Source organism: Balaenoptera physalus (assembly GCF_965194825.1).
Source record: "Balaenoptera physalus genome assembly, chromosome: 21".
In the NCBI taxonomy this organism is placed as follows: domain Eukaryota; kingdom Metazoa; phylum Chordata; class Mammalia; order Artiodactyla; family Balaenopteridae; genus Balaenoptera; species Balaenoptera physalus.
The window spans coordinates 39,940,935-39,953,575 of NC_138902.1; positions in this window are offsets into that span (position 1 = coordinate 39,940,935).

Here is a 12,641-nt window from a genome sequence, read left to right on the forward strand (position 1 = left end):
ATCCATGTTGTTGAGGACATGTAAAGTTCACTCCTTTTATTGCTGATCAGTATTCCATAGTATGGACAGAGATACCATATTGTGTTTATCCATTCACCTGTTGATGAACATTTGTGTTCCTGTTTTTGGCTATTACAAACAAAGTTTATATGAACATTCGTATACAGGTCTTTGTATGACAAAAGGACAAAAGCTTTCATGAGATGATCAGATGGTTTTGCTTTTTTAGTTGCTTAGTATGGTGAGTTACATTGATTGGTTTTTGAGTGTTAAACTAACCTTCTGTTGCTGGAATAACCCCCAGAGTTTGTATAGAATTGGTATTCTTTCTTTCTTAAATGTTTGGTAGAATTCACAATTGAAGCCATCTGGACCTCAAGTGTTCTTTGTAGTAAAATTTTTAACTGTAAATTCAGTTTCTTTAGTGGATGTAGGTCTCTTCAGATTAATGATTTCTTCTTGAATGAGTTTTGGTAGATTTTACCTTGCAAGGATTTCTTTCATTTAAGTTGTCACACATTCATTGGCATAACAGTTTTCATATTACCTTCTTCCTTTTTAATAAATCTGTATGGTCCATCATGATGGGGTTCATTCCTGAGATATTAATAGCTTGTGCCTTCCCTCTCTCTTTCCTGATCAGTCTGGCTAGAGGCTAATCAATTTCATTGGTCGTCTCAAAGAGCCAGCCTTTGTTTCATTGATTTCTCTCAATTTTTTAATTCTATTCCATCGATACTACTCTTCATTATTTTCTTCTGTCTAGGTTGGGTTTAATGTATTTTTTTAAAATTTCCTAAAGTAAAAGATGTCACTGATTTGAGACTTTTTGTCTTTCATAATATAAAGTTTTAGTTCTATAAATTTCTCTCTAAGTACTACTTTAGCAGCTTACCACACATTTTGATATGTTGTGCTTTCATTTTCATGCAGTGAAAAGTACTTTCTAATTTGCCTTTTGATTTCTTCTTTGACAAATAGGTTACTTATAATTGGGTTTTATAAGTTCCAAATATTTTCAGATGTTCTAGAGTTCTTTCTGTTACGTCTAATTTACATTGTGAACAGAAAACATGGTATGGCTTGAATCTTTTTAAATTTATTAAGCCTTATTTTCTGGCTCAGAATGTGATCAACTTTGGTAAATGTTCAATATGCACTTGAAAAGAATGCATATATATTCTTCCACGGTAGGGTGGAATTTTCTGTAAATGTCAATTCAGTCAAGTTGACTGATAGTGTCATTCAGTTCTTCTGTATCCCTTCTGATTTTTGGGCTACATGTTCTATCAATTATTGAGAGAGGAGCATTGATACCTCCAGCTGGGTTTGTCCATATCTCTTTTGCAGTTGCATCAATTTTTGTTTCATGTATTTTTAATCTCTCTCGTGTGTGCTATATTTTATCCAAAAAAATTTTGAGGGTAAAAAGGGGGTCTGATAATAATTACACTGTAACAATAGACATAAACCTCAGTTGTCCTGGGAATACTGGTACATATATTCAATCTGCTTAAAAAGTGACAGAGATCTATTCTTATGTAATATGAGTCCGTAGGTGGGAAGTACAGGGCTGATGTGTGGCGGCTGCACTTTCACCAGGGTCAGAGCCACTCTGTCTTTCTGCTTTTTGCTGTCTGTCTCAAGGCTGCTATCTCAAGGTTGTCCTATTACTCACAAGATAGGAGCTAGAGCTTCAGGCTTCATGCTCACAGCCCTTGATTTCTCATTCTCACTGGTCGTTAGATTACAGAATTCTGCATATTTGACTTGCTCAGACTGGTGCATTGAACAAGAAAGATTCACAGTGTATAATTAGAAATCCCTGTTTTTTCCACTAGTGCCTGCTTACACTTACTCCTGCCCGTCGCATGAAAATTAAGGCGGGCTCAAAGAGTTTTCTGCTCATTTTTAGATAATAAAAAGTCTTCCAGTTCCTTCTAGACATAAAAACAGTCTGAATTTTGTAGTTTTTTGCTGTAATTCAGTTTCTTAATAATATCTATAAAAAGAGTTCCTATCTTTGTTAAACTTGCAGCCTTCCTCCACTACTGGTCCTGTTGCCGTCTCACTACCAATGGCAGGAAGGGGCTGGTTATAGTTGCTTTATGTTGCTACTCCTCAGCCTCCTTGCTAGCTGAAGTTTTTGATGCTTTGATGTCAAGGTAAGGGAAGGGAAAGGAAAAAAGGAGAGAGGTATGGGGATAGAAGGAAGAAAATTATCTCCTGACTTTTACTTGCCTGATAGTCTACCTTCAGTATACTCTGAGCTTGGCGTATGTTAGGAGCTAACTCTCTTTGTCTACTGCCGTTCTTTTGAAACCCCTTGTACCAATAGGAGTGTTACACCTGGAGTTTGCTTGAATTGCATGGATTCATTAACTTTCCAGCTGACAGCTTATGACTTAGTTCTCAGCCAGATCCCATATGCCCTGTAGGAATTCATGATGATGTAGTGATATCCTGAGACTTCTACTTTTAAATTAATACCCTTATTTACTACAGTGCTGAAAATGGAATGGAAGAGTTTATGAGCAAATAAGAGTCAGGATACAACAATGAGAGTTCGGTCAAGAAAGGACATAAATCTAACTAGGATAGTGGCAATAGAAATGGAAATAGCCGGACTGATTCAAGAGAGGTAAAGTTTACAATACTTTGTGTTTTATTGGACATAAGAATGAGCAACAAGAAAGTTTTAGAGCTAAACCTCAGGTTTTGGCTTTTACCATTGGATTGATGATGGTGCCATGCAGCAAGATATAAAAGCTGAAGAGGACCAGGTGTATGCAGGAAGATTGTAAGTTCCATGTTGGATACGTGGCGTTTCAGTCACCAGTGATTCATCCACGTGGAAATGTTGAATACTTAGCCAATATACAAGACTAGATCCCAGAAGAGAAGCCTGGGGCTCAAAATATACATTTCTGAGTAATCAATGTTTGATAATTAGAGCTGTCAGAGTGAAAAGTGATCAGTTCCAGAGAAAGTATTAGGTGAGAATGGAAAACTCTGAGACCAAGCCTCGGTGGACACGATCGTAAAAAGTCAAGAAGAAGAGGATAAGCCTGCAAAGAAGCACGAGGAGTGGCCTGTGAATTAGAAGGAAAGCGAGGAGATGGGGTTGTCACAGAGGTCAAGATAAGAGAGTGTATTAAATAGAGGTATCCACCAGCAGTGTCAAATCCTGGCAAGAGAGTAAGATGGGCTCTGAAGAGCATGCACTGGAACACTGCTGACCTGATGGAAACAGTTTGGTGTCATGTTGGAAGCATAAGGCTTATTTCAGTAGGTTGAACAGACAAAGGGAAACAAGGAGATAGAGACAGTGAGTATAGAAAATGTTCTGGAAAATGTGTGGAGGAAAGAGAAGAGAGAGTTCAGGGGTAGCCAGAGGGGGAACTGAGGTCAAATTTTGCTACCTTCATTTCTAATTAAATATTATGTATGCATTAAAATTGTGTTTTCAAGGAATATGGAATTTCATGGACAGACATTCAGGATAAAATAGAAGTACAATAGGATCACTCATATATACACTCATACACCACGCGATCGGTGGCCTGTTGAATCTGTGAATGAGGAACCTCAGATACGGAGGAACCTCAGAGAGGGACGGCTGACCGTAACGTTATAGGGCTGCCCTGAGGGTCAGTGGCCCAACCTCTGCTGTTCAGGGGTCGACTGGATAAGCAATGTAGAGATCCATACAATGGAATATTACTGAGCCATAGAAAAAAAACAAAATAATGCCATTTGCGGCAACATGGATGGACCTAGAGATTCTCATACTGAATGAAGTCAGACAGAGAAAGTCAAATACCATATGATATCGCTTATATGTGGAATCTAAAAAATGGCTACAAATGAACTTATCTGCAAAACCGAAATAGAGTTACAGATGTAGAAAATAAACTTACGGTTACCAGGGGTTAAGGGGAGGAGGGATAAATTGGGAGATTAGGTTTGACACATACACACTACTATATATAGAATAGATAACTAATAAGGACCTACTGTATAGCACAGGGAACTCTACTCAATACTCTGTAATGGCCTATCGGGGAAAAGAATCTAAAAAAGAGTGAGTATAGGTATTTGTATAACAGATTCACTTTGCTGTACACCTGAAACTAACACAACATTGTAAATCAATTATACCCCAATAAAAACTTTAAAAAAAAAGCTAAGTTCAGGAAAAAAGATGATATGGGAATGCAAATATCTAAAAGTGTTTGGAATTAAAATCTAACTTTATTTAAAAAATTAAAAAATAAAGTATATGCGAAGGTGTACATAGGTTATGTGCAAATACTAAGCTATTTTATATAAAGGACTTGAGCATCCATGGATTTTGCTATCCACGGGCATCCTGGAATCAATCTCCTTTGGACACTGAGGGACAACTGTAAGTTTTTAAATGGCATTTCTTGAATCCAATCCAAAGACTTTATTACCCAAAATTATTAATAGAAATTCCTTCTTTCCTTCCATCCTTCCTCTTCCCTCCCTCCCTCCTTCCTGTCTTCCCTCTTTCCTTCTCTCTTCTGTAACTCATCGTCTCTTACCTGTCTCTGTGTGGCCATCCATCTGGATACACATCCATCTATTATCTGTTTTTCTCACTTTTTTCCTGCAGAATTTATGTCAGTTTGTAATATTTAAACAGTATATAAATTAAAAACAATTAACAGGATAATAAGCTTAGGAAAATACAATGAAGAAGGACTAAAGAGGAAATAAAAAGTATGTGAAATAAATGTCACATATAGCCGAGTGAATTACTTTATCAATGATCATTATTCATAGTCAGCCAAATGGCTATTTGTGTTTAATACAACCTTAAGTTCATGACAGAATATATTCAACCATCCGTTTTTTCACGGGTTATTTTTGAGGTTTTGGTTTTAAAGAAAACAAGATATTTATAGGAATTTCATTATAACAAAATGACATGCACATAAATATATAGTTGTTTTGGAAGTGGAATGATTTCATCCATAGTTATTACATTTCAGGTTACAGATAAGCTGCAAAAGAAATAACAGGAAATGCCTCTTTTCTGAAAGAACACTGTAAAGTACTATAGATAACATCACTTGCTATTTGCATTGAATAGGTCCTTTAGAGTTGACAGCATACATGAATAATTACAGTATACCTTATTTTTTCTACAGTAATCTATTGTGTAGTAAAATAACCTTTATTCTGAGAGAAATTCACCTAACGTTGTCATGTTTAAAAATGATGATCATATCTAAGAAGGCATTAATAATTCTGAATGTCTGTAAACTAGTTTAAGCAAAAGTCAAGATGGCAAAAGAAAATTCCTTTAAAGTTATTGATTGGCAGAAAAATACAGCATGAGTTTCATAATTTTGAATTAATTTTTTTAGCTTGTGCCTTCTCACTTCTTTTCTCTATATAATCTGAGCTCCTAAATTCATGTAGATAGAGCAAAAGAACAAGCAGTGGACAAAAGTACAGGTGGAAACTGCAGATGTCACATGCACGGATTCTGGGAAAATCTATATTCAAATCATTCTAGAATTGAGATACATAAATACCCTGCCTCAGAAGCAACTTTGGTAAACTTTTTTTCATCACCACCCTTGGGAAGAATGATTTCTTACATTTGTCTAAATCGTTCATCTGCATCTTAAAATAAATTTCACTTTGAATTGCCCTCGTAGAAGATCAGATCACCAAGTAACACTTTTTTGTTGTTGTTGTTTGTTTGTTTTTGTTTTTTATTTAATTTTTATTGGAGTATAGTTGCTTTCCAATGTTGTGTTAGTTTGTACTGTAGAGCAAAGCAAATCAGAAACAAATATCGTATATTAATGCATATATGTGGAATCTAGAAAAATGTTAGGTATGATCTTATTTCCAAGTAACACTCTTTTAAAGAAAGTTTATTCAACTCACTCTTAATCGCCAGGATAGCTTACATTCAACTTCTTCTTAATTATGGTCTCTTGAATTTATTATTATTTAGCTGATCCTTCTATATCTTTATTGGGCCTGTATTTTTTTTGTCCTTATGGCTTATATCACTTAAACTTTTACAAGTGAATTCAAAACTGGTCAGACTATTGTCTTATCAGCCAAAGCAATTTTTATTTCTAATAGTACACCACCTATGTCATTATTTAATTTTAACTGTCTATTGGGACTTTTAAGTCTCTCTAGGACAGTGGATTTCAAAGTACAACCCCCAGACCAACAGTGACAGTATCACCTGAAAACTTGTTAGAAGTAGAAACTCTCAGCCCTGCTCCAGAAGCCTGCTAAATCAGAAACTCAGGGAGCGGTGCCTAGCAATCTTTAACAAGTCTTACAGGTGAATCTGATGTACAGTAAAGTTTGAGAATCACTAATTTTAAAATCCCAATACCCATGCTGAACCCCAGACCAGTTCCATCAGAGTCTCTGGGGGTGGGGACTGAATATCAGGTTCTTTAAAATACTCCCTTGAGGGACTTCCCTGGCAGTTCAGTGGTTAAGACTCTGTGCTTCCACTGCAGGGGGTGCAGGTTCGATCCTTGGTCAGGGAACTAAGATCCCGCATGCCTCATGGTGCGGTTAAAAACATAAAATTAAATTAAAAAATTAAAAAAAAAATACACCTTTGGCGTTTTTGTACAGCCATGATTAAGAACCACTACTCTGGGAAATAATTCCTAAAGTCTGAGATACTGGGCTTCTGATCGTATGGTATACCTGTGTCCCTATTTGCTTAGTATCCTCTGCACCCAGCGGATGACAGGAGCCCTTGTTATAAATATCAGGGAACATGTACTACGTGTTCAGACAGTTGTATCAGTAAAACTTCGAAAAACAGATACTCAGAACTTAATTTTAATGATCAGATTTGGGATCAGCACCTGTCATCAAATCACTTTTACTTACCCTAAATAACCAACAGTCCCCAGGTTCTACCTCCTGTCTCTCTGATTTTCCTCTTCTCCCACATGAATTCTATTCCAGCTTGTCTTTTTACCCATAGGTTTTACTCTATAAATTTCTTCATCCATACTATTGGTCTTTCAGAAATTCATACCTGCTTATGTTTCTTTTTTGCTTAAATCCTGTCAACAGCTCCTTATCACCTGCGAGATAAAATTCATGCGTATTTGTGTAGCTATTTTTCCATAGACTGCTCTCCAGCATGTCCTATCTTCTAAGATATTAAATCACTTGGAATTCCGTGAATAAGCTTTGCCTTTGTTAATGTATAGCACATTTTTAAGTTCTAATAAGTGTGTCTTTAATGAATGAACAGGACTACCATTTAGTGTGTTAAAATATAAACAGTGAGGGGTTTTAGCTTCTGGTAACGGTGGACTAAGCCAGCTACAGATAACAATGATAAAATCTGTCTCATTCCCTTCCTCCCCCAAAACTTCCGACTATTGGAAGTCAGTGAGAAAGTCGCCAAAATCAGACAGAAACTGGAGGAGTATCTACTCTCAAAAGGCAAAATGAAACAAACCTACACTGTAAGAAATGCTAATAGAAGCTTGTTAAGCTAGAAGGAAATTACACAGCAGGTAGAACTTGGCTCTGTAGGAAGGAATGAAAATCACCAAAACTGTAAATATGTAGTTAAATATTTTTTAAAAATTAAAAATCTGTAAATACACACCCATATTTTAGTTTCTTAGACAAAGCAATAACTAACATATTGAGGGATTTATAATGTGAATAAATTATAAAGGGAGATGGAAATGTTCCATATCTTGATGGGTTTGGGTTGCATAGCTGTATCCATTTGTCAAAATTTTACTGCTGAGATTCCAAAGCCTTTTTGTATATCTTATACCCAAATTAGACCTATAATAATAATATGAATAGTCTTTATTCATACCCATAAAGTAATTGTCACTATCATTATTATTGTTAATGTTATTGAGTGAGAAGTAGGAAGTAGGAAGTCAGTCAGGTATAGATGTAAGAAAGAACTTTTATAATTATTGAAGCTGAGTAATGGAAGGTGGCAATTCATTATACTGTTCTCTTTGCATGTGTATGATATTTTCTGTAATTAAAAAGTAAGAGAAAATGTAAATAGTGACTATCTCAGACTTTTCTAACACCATTCAGTAATTAGATCATGAGAAAGGTATTTCTGAAAAGGTATACCTTTTGAGAAAGCTATTCTCAAAATCAACACAAGGGAACATTAATGGTCCTTTTCCCCTAAATTTCTTCTCTGGGTGTTCTTCTGTTTTGTTTCAGGAAGCTGTTTCGTTACTAGTGATTTGAAATAAAAATCTCAATAATAACAATAAAAAATAAAATTAATAATCTAAGGATTAACTGTTCACAATTATTATGTTGAGATAGTCCAGAAGAGACCACATACGTATTATATACAAATCCATCTTTGCTTCACCCAATATTTCATAAAGCTAATCTGACCCTTGGGAAAGTTCTGGAGTGAACTTTTTATTACATCTTTTTTCCATTTTGTAGAGACTAGTATATGATACAGAAATATAACCATTGTGAATGGTTATGTCAAGAATTATTAAATTTATCACCATGACTCAAGCCCTCTGGGGGTTTCATTCTATTATAAAAGTGAATTAGATTACACTGACTTTCTTGTTCCTCACAATTCATAATGATTGCTGCCCAGTGTCTAATTCTATTAAAGGTCATGTCAGATTGAATCTATGATTCCAGTCTGCAAAATTCGAGAGTATGTTGTATGGTTTTGACTTCTAATGCTTCAGCCACAATCACTATTTGATACTTTAGAATTTATAGACTAAATTGTAAAGTTACCTGCCAATGACCCACCTTAGACACAAGATGGAATCAAAAATAAATTGGCATGTAACGGTACCAGAAAAAATTAATGGGTCCTCATTTCTGCAACGCACTGTGAGTCGTGATCATTATTTGTCACTTCCTCCTTTTCTCTGCATTTTATATTTGTTTTGCCCTCAGGTAGCGCCCCAGCTGGTCAGGATTTGTTACCAGAGGGTATGACCTAAACTTTCATTCCCGCAAATTCTGAGCCCTTTCTGGTTCTGCCTATGTGGGTTGCAGTAGTCTTTAATCAACTTGTTCTTTTTTAAAAATAGTTTATTTTTATAGCATTTTTAGGTACGTAATAAAATTGAGAGGAAGGTACAGAGATTCCCCGTATACATCCTGCCCCTACACGTGCATAGTCTCCCCCATTAGTAACATCATTCATCAGAGTGGTGCATTTTTTTTACTAAAGGTGAACCCACTGACACATCATAATTACCCAGAGTCCATAGTTTACATTAGGGTTCACTTTCAATGTTGTACACTTTTTTGGGTTTAGACAAATTTATAACGGCGTATGCCCATCATTGTAACGCCATACAGAGTATTTTCACTGACTTAAAAACCCTGTGTGCCCTGCCTATCCATCCTTCTCCTCTCCCCGCTCCTGGCGACCACTGAACTTTTTATTATCTTCATAGCTTTGCTTTTCCAGAAGGTCATATAACTGGAAGCATACAACATGTAGCCTTTTCAGGCTGGCTTCTTTCACTTAGTGGTACGTATTTAAGGTGCCTCCACATCTTCATGGCTTGATAGCTCACTTTTTTTTGGCACTGCATAATATTCCATTGTCTGGATGGACCACAGTTTATGTATCCATTCACCTGCTGAAGGACGTCTTAGTTCCTTCCCAGTTTTGGCAATTATGAATAAAGCTGCCGTGAAGCTCTGTGTGCAGATTTTGTGTGGACATGTTTTCAACTCCTTTGGGTAAATACCAGGAAGTATGATTGATGGATCGTATCATAAGAGTATGTTTCAGTGAACTTCTTACCGCCAGGTAAGGTATCACCGGGAGGTTCCCTAGAGCCTTGCTAGTCAGAGGGTGGTCTTCCCACCAAGAGCCTGAGCACCACCAAGGACCTAGTTAGAAATTTGAGGTCCAGTGCCCCACCCCAGACCCACTCGGTCTAAATCTGCATTTTAACCAGATTGCTCGGGTGACTGATACCACGTTAACTGTTTCTTAAGTACTGCCCCTCGAGAAGCCTCTGAGTTCTTGACGTGGAGTTGCCTGGCTCTCCTGTACAGCACCAACCCTGTTTCCTCTCCGTCATCCTTAGGTATCCTCACCAGCATGGTACCTCCTAGTGATCGTATTGGCTTTATATTTCTGAGACACTTTGTGCAACATGGGAGTTAGGGGTGCTTCTGATCAGTGGCAGAGTAGCTGCTCTCTAGGTGGAGGGAATTGAGGGGTTAATAAGCCCCAAATGTCCCCACTACCGTTATAGGAATTTGGCATCCATTTTGTTGAATGCAGTGGTGTTGAAACCGTGCCCTGTAGATGCTGGCGTCCTACTGAGGGTCCCCAGCAGCCACTGCCAAGGTCAGAGGCATAGCTGAGTCAGGTAGCTCCAATGCTGCACCCTGGGCAGCTCCTTCTGTGCCCCTCTGATATATTAGAGCTCCACTTATGCTTTCTTTGGGGGAAAAATACCATTTCCTGCTAAATAAAGGAAAGTTAAACATCTCTGGTGGGGCATATAACCAAAAGCCATTAAATTACATACAGTTCTCAGGAGAGGTAACCTATTAACCTATTATCACTTATTGCTTCCGGGAAGTATTCAGTTTTTCAGATTTGTTACTTAGAGAGATCAGGGTGCTGAAAAATTAGCCTAGAAAGTTAACTTTTAATGGGAAAAGCCATGATAAGAGTGGCCCGACTCTAGTACGTAATAGGGAAAACTGGACAATCAGAGAATTATCTGTGGAGCCAGGTAAGGGTAAGAAAAAGATTAAGGGGGACTTGTGTGTGTGTGTGTATGTGTGTGTGTGTGTGTGTGTTTGTGTGTGTGTGTACACAAAGATATAGAGATTCCATTACAGATATTTTAAAAACTAAATTTCCACTTGGACTCAATAAACAATATCACATAGTATGTTCCTTTTAGAGAACCACAGCCAGAATTTTTCCTCAGGCTCACTCCTACAAAAAGACATAGCTTGCCAAAGTAACTGGTGTATTCTTTTGGTCACTCTGAATATTTCATCAGATTATCTTTCTCCCTTTTGTCTGTCTGCTGTCAAGCTCATTGACAAATATTTGGCCTACCTCCTGTAGCGATGAAGTAAATTACGTAGTATTGGCCCAGCTTTTCCTTAGCTGCATGTTATGTCACTGTCACTGTTTTCTCTTTGGCCAGTGGTCCTCCTTGGCCTGCTCCCAAACTAATGCTATGTGTCACTTTAGATTTTTACCGTGTCTTACTTTATCAATATTTATCTCTAAAGAGTAATTATGTCTAAAAGTAAAAAAAAAAAAAAAAAAAAATAGTGCTGCTTCTAAGAAAATATTCTATGAAATTATTATCTTTAGAAACTGTACTTTTGTTTTTAATATGGAAAAGGGCAGGTAAAGAAAAAACAAGTTTGTGTGATTAAAAAGGGAACACTTTCTATAATAATTGTGGGAGTTGTTTTAAAACACTGGTTGTATTGGAGGTTGCAACTTACAAATCAGCTCACATCTCAAATCAGACACAGGAATTCTATTGCATCAGATTAACTGGGGGCTGTATACTTAGTAATATATAGTATTGAAAAATTTAGGTTTTTAAATTTAAATCTCAATATTAAAATTATCTGTAACATGATGTATGACCTTGACGTCCTCTTCCTAGGTAAAGAAGAATCTAAGTAGGAACTTATTTGGGGCTGGAGAAGCAGGAACAGAAATCAGTAGAATAATGTTAGTTGTAGTTTCACTATCTGATTTTATAATCCTACCCCAATCCAAACCCAGAATCTGGGAAGGAGTGGGCCCGAAATTTATCCCCAATATTCTGTTGTAGCCAGCCCTCATCTACTTTTAATAACTTTATATTTTCTTACTAAATCATAAGGCTGCATATCAAAACTTTGTAAATAAACTAGCCCTTGCTTTTTCATGTATCAGCAGTCAGTAATAAGAAGGGATAGAATGATTACCTGAAACCATTTAAATTTCTAGGTCAACCCTTGTCCTTAGAAATACAATGTAAGCCACAAAGGTAATTTTAGATTTTCACATAGCCATCTTATTAAAAAAGTAAAAGAAGTAGGTGAAATTAATTTTAATAATATATTTTGACTCAACATATCCAAAATATTCTCATTTCAACCTGAAATCAATATAAAATTATTAATCGGATGCTTATTTTGCAGCCTTTTTATTATACTAAGTCTTCAGCGTCTGGTGTGTAGTTTACCGTTACAGCACATCTCAACTAGGACTGGCTACATGTCAAGTATTCAGTAGCCATGTGAAGCTGGTGGCTCCCATAACCCGATTCACAGTTTCATCTCTCACTCTAACTCTGAAGTAGCTGCAAGATTTCAGTGTTTATGGGGATGAGCAACTCACATTCCAATTTTCAGTTCCTTGATCTCTTCAAATCAAACTCATTTCATCTGTCTTCCGCTTGCATCGTTCTCCCTGAGGACCACATTTTGGACTCTACGTTCAGGGAAACTGTTACACCTCTGAAGTCGTACACTTTGATAACGCTTCTCTCAGACCGCAGCCTCCCATCTTGGCCAGTCGCTTGTCTTTGCTCTTTGGCCACGTTGAGAACACAGCCCCTCAAACCCTCCATTTCCTCCCTTTA